This window comes from Scyliorhinus torazame, chromosome 1 (assembly GCF_047496885.1).
Source record: "Scyliorhinus torazame isolate Kashiwa2021f chromosome 1, sScyTor2.1, whole genome shotgun sequence".
NCBI lineage: Eukaryota > Metazoa > Chordata > Chondrichthyes > Carcharhiniformes > Scyliorhinidae > Scyliorhinus > Scyliorhinus torazame.
Window position 1 is genome coordinate 150,826,918 of NC_092707.1, and position 11,546 is coordinate 150,838,463.

The 11,546-nt window shown below is 48.4% G+C and overlaps 1 protein-coding gene across 4 annotated transcripts in view; it reads left to right on the plus strand.

Moving 5' to 3' along the window:
• The window catches only part of LOC140414958 (protein lin-28 homolog A-like), a 104,436-nt gene that overhangs the window by 80,735 nt on the left and 12,155 nt on the right, over positions 1-11,546 (plus strand). The window lies entirely within an intron of this gene.

Genomic DNA, 11,546 nt, shown 5'->3' on the forward strand with positions numbered 1-11,546 from the left:
CAAGTTTGCAGACGACGCTAAGATAAGTGGTAAAGCATAAAATGCAGAGGATACTGGAAGTCTGCAGAGGGATTTGGATAGGCTAAGTGAATGGGCTAGGGTCTGGCAGATGGAATACAATGTTGACAATTGTGAGGTTATCCATTTTGGTAGGAATAACAGCAATAGGGATTATTATTTAAATGATAAAATATTAAAACATGCGGCTGTGCAGAGAGACCTGGGTGTGCTAGTGCATGAGTCGCAAAAAGTTGGTTTACAGGTGCAACAGGTGATTAAGAAGGCAAATGGAATTTTGTCCTTCATTGCTAGAGGGATGGAGTTTAAGACTAGGGAGGTTATGCTGCAATTGTATAAGGTGTTAGTGAGGCCACACCTGGAGTATTGTGTTCAGTTTTGGTCTCCTTACTTGAGAAAGGACGTACTGGCACTGGAGGGTGTGCAGAGGAGATTCACTAGGTTAATCGAAGAGCTGAAGGGGTTGGATTACGAGGAGAGGTTGAGTAGACTGGGACTGTACTCATTGGAATTTAGAAGGAAGAGGCGGGATCTTATAGAAACATACAAAATTATGAAGGGAATAGATAGGATAGATGCGGGCAGGTTGTTTCCACTGGCGGGTGAAAGCAGAACTAGGGGGCATAGCCTCAAAATAAGGGGCAGTAGATTTAGGACTGAGTTTAGGAGGAACTTCTTCACCCAAAGGGTTGTGAATATATGGAATTCCTTGCCCAGTGAAGCAGTAGAGCCTCCTTCATTAAGTGTTTTTAAGATAAAGATAGATAGTTTTTTGAAGAATAAAGGGATTAAGGGTTATGGTGTTCGGGCCGGAAAGTGGAGCTGAGTCCACAAAAGATCAGCCATGATCTCATTGAATGGTGGAGCAGGCTCGAGGGGCCAGATGGCCTACTCCTGCTCCTAGTTCTTATGTTCTTATGATATCTGCACAATGTGAGCTGTCACTTTCATTTACCTCTGGGATCCTCCTCGGCCTGATGGGTGGCCGGGTCGTAAGTGTGTCCAACGGCTCCTGCACATGGGGTGCCGTCTCCAGCCAGCATCGATGCTGCCGCGCCTTCTCCGGCCACCTGTACTGCCACCAGCACCATGAGGGCTGTCTCTGCGGGCCAATACCACCATCCATTTTGGTACCTGTAAGGAATTGGAGAAGGAGGGAGACCGATAATCAGTTAGGGCTTCCACCCCGGGATTCTCAAATCCCCCCAAGTCTCCCCCACCCTAAGGTGTCCCGCCTTCTGTCCAGAAAGCCAGTTGTTCTGTAAAACCTCACTCTGCATTCTCACCTTGGTCACAGCAGGAGCCCCTAGACCCAGACCTCAGCTGGGACCATTAGGGAGACCGTGCTCAGGTTCCCTCATCTGATCCACACTCCCACTTTGGTCATGGGGATATCCCCAGTGCTGAAGCCCAGCTTGAGTGTCTGAATGTTGGCTGCTGCCTCTATGGTGCTGATGCTTCTCGAGGTCAGGCAAACTGTTCAGGCTTCAAAGCTTGATTGAAATTCGATGCAACAATCATCGTCTGAGACGTTGTACGAGAAGCCACTTGAGTAATATTTTATTGGCAAAAACAGTCAACATTAACAAAGATTCGAAAATCAACCAGGTCTCACGGTGTCCTCTTGCTTCAAACCAGATTGTCTTCTGGACTCATACGTCCCCCTGAGCCCAGTGTTCCAGGTATCGTAGAAATAATTGTTCTTCTTTCAGGCTACAGAAAAGGAAGGAGACAGCAACAGTTGCCTCCAGGCATTTGCAGCCACCAGCAGTAGCAGGCAGCACAAGTGGATAGCACTGTGACTTCACTGCACCAGGGTCACAGGTTCGATCCCCCGCTGGGTCACTGTCTGTGCGGAGTCTGCACGTTCTCCCCATGTTCTCCCCAACTAACAAGGCCAATTCCTTATTAGCAATAACTTGCAGCTGTGAAGCTAGAGGCTACTCACAGTCAAAGGGAGTTAAAGTGACCATCAGCATATAACCAAGAACAGGGCTCTGTCTTGGAAGTGTTAGTCGGACAGACAGAAAGCAGCTGTAGTTGTCCCTGTTATGCATAGCCACAATATTTAAAGATGATTTGAAAGCCTTATAATGTTATTGTCGGATGGCCTGATTTATATCACAAGAACACATGTAGCTAAACTCAGTAGCATAGTGGTTAGCACTATGGCTTCACAACACCAGGGTCCCAGGTTCAATTCCCGCTTGGGTTACTGTCTTTGCGGAGTCTGCATGTTCTCCCTGTGTCTGCGTGGGTTTCCTCCGGGTGCACCGGTTTCCTCCCACAAGTCCCAACAGACGTGCTGTTAGGTAAGGTTAGCTAATTTGGACATTCTGAAATCTTCCTCTGTGTACCCGAACAGGCGCCGGAATGCGGCAACTAGGGGCTTTTCACAGTAAGTTCATTGCAGTGTTAATGTCAGCCAATTTGTGACAATGAAGATTATTATTGTAACAGTATTAACATGCACAAGCAACCTCTCTCTTCCAATTCCCCAGTCAGTCTGAGGTCACCTGACCCTAATATTCACTTATATACTAGTGAGACTCCTAGTGGTCAGTCGGTGAATTACAATACAACAATGCTATCACTATGATGCTATTACCTTTCGTTTGAAGGAATAAATTAATACATTATCATAAGTATATTTACATGTGATAGCATTAGCCTGTGAGTCTTAACAGTATAAATATTTTTCTTTAAAATTTTAAAAACTGGTTTAACAAATTATATATATATATATAAGCATAGTATGTACAAATAGTCCAAATCTACAAATTGAATCGATCAGGTTTTCTTCTGGCTCTGATTGATCTTTTCGAAGTTTGATCTTGCTGCTCAGAACTTGTAGATTCAATGTTCTCCATGACATTCTCATGCTCAGGAACTGCTGAACTATCCGACACTGCAGCTCGCGTTGATTCTGACGTTGATTCACCATCTATCACATTGTTGTGAAAGTCTTCTCTGGTTTTCAAGAGCGCACAACGATTTCTTCTTAAAACCAACCATCCTCTGTCTGTACATTGTAGGAACGAGGTGCTACTTCTTCAAGTACAATGTTTTTTTTTGTCCAATTGCCTGAATCTTCTAGTCTCACAATGTTATCACTACTCAGAGGTGATAAAGTTCTAGACACTCTATCATAGAACTGCTTTTGTTTTGCTTTAATGTTTTGCATTTGCTGCAGTAACACTGCATTCTGCTCCTTCTTTTCCAAGTATGGAAGTGTGGTACGTGACCTTCTATTCTAGGGCAGCACGGTAGCATTGTGGATAGCTCAATTGCTTCACAGCTCCAGGGTCCAGGTTCGATTCCGGCTTGGGTTATTATCTGTGCGGAGTCTGCACATCCTCCCCGTGTTTGCGTGGGTTTCCTCCGGGTGCTCCAGTTTCCTCCCACAGTCCAAAGATGTGCACGTTAGGTGGATTGGCCATGGTAAATTGCCCTTCGTGTCCAAGAGTGCCTGAATGTGGCGACTAGGGGCTTTTCACAGTAACTTCATTGCAGTGTTAATGTAAGCCTACTTGTGACAATAAAGATTATTTATAAAAAAATTATGAACAATTAAACATTTGGGGCGGAGTCGGGGCCGGAGGGGTTGAGGGAAGCCCTGCGGAGGGTGACTGCTTCCTCGTCGTGTACGAGGTTAAGCCCATCCAATTTAAAGTGGTGCAGAGCCCAGTTGACGGCCTCAAGCATGATCCGGTTCTTTTCGGGTAGAGGATAGGTGTGGGGGGTGGGGGGAAACCATGTGCATATGTTTTGAGCCTGGACGAAGTTGAGGGGGCTTTGGAAGGGATTTTCGGATGTAATGTCCGAAATTCTGGATGTAGGGCTGGCTCTGAGTATGGCGGTGACGATATTTGGAGTTTCGGAAAATCCAAGAGTTCAGGTGGGGAGAGAGGCCGGTGTCTTGGCCTTTGCCTCCCTGATAGCCTGGAAACGGATTCTGTTGAGTTGGCAGGACTCGGAGCCACCAAAGATGAAGTTATGAGTGAGTGACCTGGCAGTATCTTTGCACCTGGAAAAAGTCAAGTTTGCCATTTGTGAAATGGAAGTGAATTGAGGGGGGGGGGAGAGAACGGCTGTTTCGTTTGGTTTGGGGATAGGGGTGGTCTGGGGGGAAGGGAAAAAAGGAGGCGTGTTTGGGGTGGCGGGGGCTGGAGAGTTGGATGAGTTGGTGGGATGGAGACGGTGGGCTGTTAGTTATTTTACCGGTTACCGAGGTCTGGCTTTTGTATTTTTGTACATATAAAAAATGCCTTCAATAAAAATATTTCTACAGAGGGCGCAGAGGAGATTATGAGACTCTTGCTAGGAGGAATGATTGGATGGGCTGAGGTTCTTTTATTTTGGAACAGAGGAGGTGGATGGAAGATTTAATTGAGGTGTATAAAATTATGAGGGCCCATGATAGAATGAATAGGAAGGATCTATTTAGAATAGCAGAGAGGTTAATAACCAGGGGACACAGATTTAAAGCAATTAGTGGAGGGCAGCATTGTGGCACAGTGGTTAGCACTGCTGCCTCATGACACAAGGACCCGGGTTGGATCCTGGCCCCAGGTCACTGTCCGTGTGGAGTTTGCACATTCTCTCTATGTCTGCATGGGTCTCACCCCAACAACCCATAGATGTGCAGGGTAGGTGGATTGGCCACGCTAAATTGGAGAAAAAAATAATTGGGTACTCTAAATGTAGGGGAAAAAAGCAATTGGTGGACATGTTAGAGGGGAGCGAAGAAGGAAACCTTCATCCATTGGGATGTGGGGGATCTGGAGCTCACTGTCTGAAAAGTGTGGGAGAGACAGAAACCCTCATTTCATTTCAAATGCTGCCTTGATGTCAAAGGCAGTCACTCTCACCTCACTTCTGGCATTTAGCTCATTTGTCCATGTTTGAGGTCACGAGCTGAGTGACCCTGGCAGAACCCAAACTGAGCGTGCGTGAGCAGGTTATTGCCGAGTAAGTGTCGTTTGATAGCGCTGTTGATGACTCCTTCCATCACTTTGCTGATGATGGAGAGTAGACAGATAGGGTGGTAATTGGCTGGGTTGGATTTTTGCTGTTTCTTTCAATGTAAAGACAGGATTTCGTCTCCACCAGGACTGTGCGGTGGTCACTTCTACCAATACTGTCATGGACAGATGCCTCTGCAGGAGGCAGGTTGGTGAGGATGAGATCAAGTACGTTTTTCTCTCTTGTTGGTTCCGTCACCACCTGCTGTAATCCCAGTCTAGCAGCTACGTCCTTTAGGACCCGGCCAGCATGGTCTGAGGTGGTACTACTGAGCCACTCTTGGTGATGGACATTGAAGTCCCCCACCCAGAGTATATTCTGCGCTCTTGCCACCCTCAGTGCTTCCTCCAAGTGGTGTTCAACATGGAGGCGTACTGATTCATCAGCTGGTGGTGGCCAGTACGTGGTAATCAGCAGGAGGTTTCCTTGCCCATGTTTAACCTGAAGCCATGAGACTTCATGGGGTCCTGAGTCGAAGTTGAGGACTCCCACGGCAACTCCTGACTGTATGCCACTGTGCCACCACCTCTGCTGGGTCTGTCTTATCGGTGAGACAGGACATACCCGGGAATGGTGATAGTGCTGTCTGGGACATTATCTGTAAGGCATGATTATGTGAGTATGAATATGTCAGGCTGTTGCTTAACTAGTCTGTGAGACAGCTCTCCCAGCTTTGGCACAAGCCCCCAGATGTTATTGAGGAGGAATTTGCAACGTCGATAGGGCTGGGTTTGCTGTTGGCATTGCCGGTGCCTGGTTCGATGCCGGGTGGTCCATCCGGTTTCATTCTTTTTTTGCGTTTTTGTAGCGGTTGAATATAATTGAGTGGCTTGCTAGGCCATTTCAGAGGGCATTTCAGAGTCAACCACATCGCTGTGGGTCTGGAGTCACATATGGGGCAGACCAGGTAAAGATGGCAGATTTCCTTCCCTGAAGGACATTAGTGAACCCGATGGGTTTTTACGACAATCGACAATGGCTTTCATGGTCATCATTAAACTTTTAATTCCAGATACTTTATTGAGTTTAAATTTCACCACCTGCCATGTTGGGATTCGAACCCGGGTCCCCAGACCATTACCCTGGGTCTCTGGATTACTGGTCCAGTGACAACACCACGATGCCACTGCCTCCCCATTTCCCTTATGCAACTGAGGAATCTCCTCAAGCTCCTCCATGCCTCCAAACTTTCCTCCCACAAACAACGGTGTCCACCTTCAAAGTCTTCATGTGTGCAAAAACACGCGAGCGTTTAACCAGCCCGTTCAGCCCCTGCATATACCAAAACCAACTGGGTCGGGGGGCTCCCCGTCCGTCCCCTTCCTTGCCGGTCAGCCATTTCCCTTCTTTCCCCAGCTCCCCTTGGTCCATGCCCCGCACTCCTCTGGGCCCTCCCCAAGGTGCCGCCACCGTCCTCCTTAACCAACTGCGCCACATGAGCATTTTCCAAGTCAGCATCCCATGCCCCCCCATGCCCAAACAAAAAGAAAACCTATCCCCTCCCCTGCCCCCTCCTCCTGTCGATCCGCCACTTCACTCCCATTAACTAGTCAACCAGCTAGCATGGTGACCCCCGCCTGGAGCTTCTATCTACTCCCATTTCCCCAAATCTGCCCTTCACACCCCAAACTCCGAGAACCAAACATAAAAGAAATCACACTCACCCTCTCCATTTCCATTCTCCTTGAATTCACCAATCCGCCATCCTGTGAATCCACATTCCCCACATTGAACATCTCCACAGTTCAGTGCCCTCACACTCCTCCCAGTCCATGGTCTCTTATAAACACCCTCGCCTCCTCTGGCGTATCAAAATAAAACTACCGATTCTGATGCGTGGCCTACAGATGAGCAGGATACAGCACCCAAATTTCACCCCCTCCCTGTAGAAGGCAGCCTTGACCCGATTGTAACCAGCACGGTCAGCTCTGCACCCAGGTCCTGGTATATTCTCAGCTCGCTCCCCTCCCAGGTGCACTTCTCCGTCTGCCTCGTCCATTTCATGATTTTCTCCTTATCGAGAAAAGGATGCAGCCTCATCACCATTGCCCTCGGCAGCTCGCCCGCCTTTGCCCTCCTCCACAGCTCCCTGTGCGCCTGACCCACCTCGAGAAGACGGTCAAAGACCCCCCCCCCATCAGCCTCTCCAGCATATTTGCCACATATTTAGCAGCCTGCACTCCTTTGAGTGCCTCAGGCATTCCCAGGATCCAGAGATTCTGCTTCCTGGAGCGATTCTCGAGATCCTCCACCTTCTCCCTCAACCTCCTGTGGCTACCTACCACCAGCTTTCTCCGCCTCCAACGAGGCCAGCCGATCCACATGCTCACCCATCGACTCCTCCACCTTCTGGAGTGCCAGGCCCTGCGGCTCCAGCCTCTGCTCCACTCTCTCGATAGCCGCCCTAATGGCTCCACCACCTTAGCCAAGTCCTCTGAGGACTCCTTCCTCTGCTGCTGGAACTTATTGTTCAAAATGTTCACAAGCTACTCTGTAGACCACTGGGTGGGCAACGGTGCCCCAGCGCCCGCCATCTTCTGTGTCGCACCTCGAGAATTCTCGCGGTCAAGCTGCTGCCTCTTATTTGTTACACTCCCCGTCTGGTAAGCCATAAACCGACCCCACCAGAGGAGTATTGCAATCCTTCGGTGCTGATACACCGTTCACCAACAAATACCCCTCAAATCGGGCAGGGGAGGACCAGAAAATTCCACTTCGAGTGGGAGCCACCAAATGTGTGGCCACTCACTCCTTTACCGCCATCGTAAGTCCCTCTGCACCCCCTTTATGATCACATAATTCCTGAAATCTGGTGAACAGAAGTGCATGCAGTAATCTAGCTGTTTAATCAGTATTTTATACAGTTTAGGCAATTTGTTTGCTTCTAATATTCTAGACCTCGGCTAATAAAGAAGGTATCCCATATGCTTTTTTGATCGTCTCATTTATCTGTCCTGCTGTGTACAAGGATCTGTAAACATACACTCCAACCTCCTGCTACACAGTTCAGAATCCTGCCATTTATTATGTATTTCTTATTCTTGTTTGTCCTCTCCAAATGCATTACCTCACATTTCTCCAGATTTGGCACTTTTCTGCCCACCTGGCTAGTCCATTGATACCTTTGTGTAGTGAACAGCTTTCTTCCTCACTATTAAACACATGATTAATTTTCTTATCACCTGCATTTAACTAGCTTTTCACGACCATAAATCATCTCAAAATGCTTTACAGTCACTGAAGATCTTTTTGAAGTGTCGCCATTGCTGTAGGAATAGTGGCAGCCAATCTATTCACAGCAAGCTCACTCAGTGTGATAATGACCAGATAATCTCTTTTTGTAATGCTCATTGAGGATTAGACATTGGCGAGGGCACCAGGGGTAAATGACGTGCTCTTTGAAATAGCGTCTTTGGATCTTTGATTTAGCATCTCATTCAAAAGAGTGCACTTAATCATGAGACCAGAAGATGTAGGAGGAGAAGTAGGCCTTTCAACCCATCGAGTCTGCTCCACCATTCAATGAGATCATGGCCGATCTGATATAATCCTCAACTCCCCTTTCCTGCCTTGTCACCATGAACCTGTCTATATCCCCCTGTAGACTCTTTGTGTCATCCTTCCACTTGCCTTCCCACGTATTCTTGGTGTCATCGCAAACTTATCAATGGTACATTGACTTCCCGCGTCCAAGTCATTCATATATAGTGTAAATAATTGTGGCTCCATCAGTGATCCTGTGGCACTCCATTAATTTCAGGTTGCCATCTTCAAAATGCCCTTCTTATCCCAACTCTCTGTATTCTATTAGCTAGCCAATCCTCTCCCCATGCTAATATGCTATCCATGATACCATGGCCTCTTATGTTATTAAGCCTTTCGTGCAGTATCTTACTGAATGCCTTTTGGATCCAAGTATATTACATCTATTGGTTCCCCTTTATCTATCCTGCTCATTACTGTCTCAAAGAATTCTAATAAATTGGTCAGGCATAATTTCCCCTTCATGAAACTATGCTGACTCTGCTTGGTTATATCATGTATTCATTTTTTAAATTTCGAGTACCCAATACATTTTTTCCAATGAAGGGGCAATTTAGTGTGACCAATCCACCTACCCTGCACATCTTTGGGTTGTGGGAGCGAAACCCACCAAACACGGGGAGAATGTGCAAACTCTGGCAGTGACCCAGAGCCGGGGCCGAACCTGGGATCCACTGCGCCACCTTGCTGCCCATATTATGTATTTCTAAATGGTCTGCTATTACATCCTTTATAATGGACTCTAACATTTTCCCAATGACAGATGTTAAGCTAACTGGCCTCTGGTTACCTATTGTTTTGTCTCCTCCTTTTTTGATTAAATACAGCACTCCCTCACAACACACTGAAGTTCCAGCCTTGATTTTTATGCCCATGTCCAGGAATAGGGCTTGGACCTAGCACCTTCAATTTGGCAGGCTGGAGTGCTACTAATTGATCCTCAGTTGCATATGTGTCTATATGTGGGTGCATTTGAGATTATCTGGAAAGAATGCAACTGCACTGGGTGTACAATCAGGAACAGAATGCGCCTGCTTGATAGGTGAATGCACGTAATCACAAGTATGAATGTGAGTATATGTGAGTGGCAAGCTGCATCCGACACCACTGTTGTGACAGAGTGGGCACTGCGTGATGGCGTTTTCGACAAATACACAATAAAAAGCAACTACAGTAATGCCCAGTAATAGCCAGAAGTATTGGCAGTAAAAGATGGGATGGGATGTGGAAGAATGTTAACCGACTCCTTGAAGGCCCCCTTGTTAATGGTGGGATGTTGCCCCCTACTGTTAATATCTGTTCAATGTCAGTGCAGATTAGTGGGGATGCTTGCACGGCATGTTGTATGAATGAACTTGTATTCATTTTATCATGAGCTTTCTACCTTCTTAACCCTAACACAATTATCTGAACATCTGCATGAATTTTTAAAATCAGAATTCAAAATAAAATATATTTTTGTTGAGGGAATGCTGCACTATTGGCAGGGGAGTATTAAGAGAGTGACTCACTGTTGGAAGGGTCAGTACTGAGACAGTGCTGTACCGTGAGAGGGGAGGTACTGAGGGAGTGCTGCACTGTGGGAGGGTCAGTATTGAAGCAGTGCTGTACTGTGAGAGGGTAAGTACTGAGGGAGTGCTGCACTGTGGGAGGGTCAGTATTGAAGCAGTGCTGTACTGTGAGAGGGGTAGTACTGAGGGAGTGCTGCACTGTGGGGAGGGGCAGTATTGAGGCAGTACTGAACTGTGGGAGGGTTAGTATCGATGCAGTGCTGCACTGTGAGAGGGGCAGTATTGAGGCAGTGCTGCACTGTGGGAGGGTCAGTACTTAGGGAGCCCTGCACTCGGGGGTGGTCAGTACTGAGGCAGTGCTGTACTGTGGGAGAGTGAGTACTGAGGGACTGCTGCACTGTGGAAGGGACAGTGCTGAGGGAGTGCTGCACAGTGAGGCGGGCAGTACTGAGGGAGCGCAGCACTCTGGGAGGTTCAGTCCTGAGGCAGTGCTATACTGTGGGAGGGTCAGTACTGAGGGAGTGTTGCACTGAGGGAGGGTCAGTACCGAGGCAGTGCTCTACTGTGGGAGAGTCAGTATTGAGGGAGTGCTGCACTGTGGTAGGGACAGTGCTGAGGGAGTGCTGCACAGTGAGGCGGGCAGTACTGAGGGAGCGCAACACTCTGGGAGGTTCAGTCCTGAGGGAGTGCTGCACTGTGGGGGGGGGGGGGGGGGGGTTGTCATACTGAGGGAGTGCTGTACTGCGGGAGAGTCATTACTGAGGGTGTGCTACACTGTGGGAGGGTCAGTATTGAGGCAGTGCTGTGCTGTGAGAGGGGAAGTACTGAGGGAGTGCTGCACTGTCAGAGGGGCAGTATTGAGGCGATGCTGCACTGTGGGAGGGTCAGTACTTAGGGAGCCCTGCACTCTGGGGGAGTCAGTACCGAGGCAATGCTGCACTGTGGGAGAGTCAGTACTGAGGGAGTGCTGCACTGTGGTAGGGACAGTGCTGAGTGAGGGCTGCACCGTGAGGTGGGCAGTACTGAGGGAGCACAGCACTGTGGGAAGGTCAATACTGAGGGAGTGTTGTATTGTGGGAGAGTCAGTACTGAGGGTGTGCTGTACTGTGGGAGGGTCAGTATCGAGGCAGTGCTGTACTGTGGGAGGGTCAGTACTGAGGGAGCGCTGCACTGTGGGAAGGTCAGTACTGAGGCAGTGCTGTACCATGGGAGAGTCAGTATTGAGGGAGTGCTGCACTGTGGTAGGGACAGTGCTGAGGGAGTGCTGCACCGTGAGGCGGGCAGTACTGAGGGAGCGCTGCACTGTGGGGTGGGTCATACTGAGAGAGTGCTGTACCATGGGAGAGTCAGTACTGAGGGTGTGCTGCACTGTGGGAAAGTCAGTACTGAGGTAGTGCTGCACTGTGGGGTGGGTCATACTGAGAGAGTGCTGTACCATGGGAGAGTCAG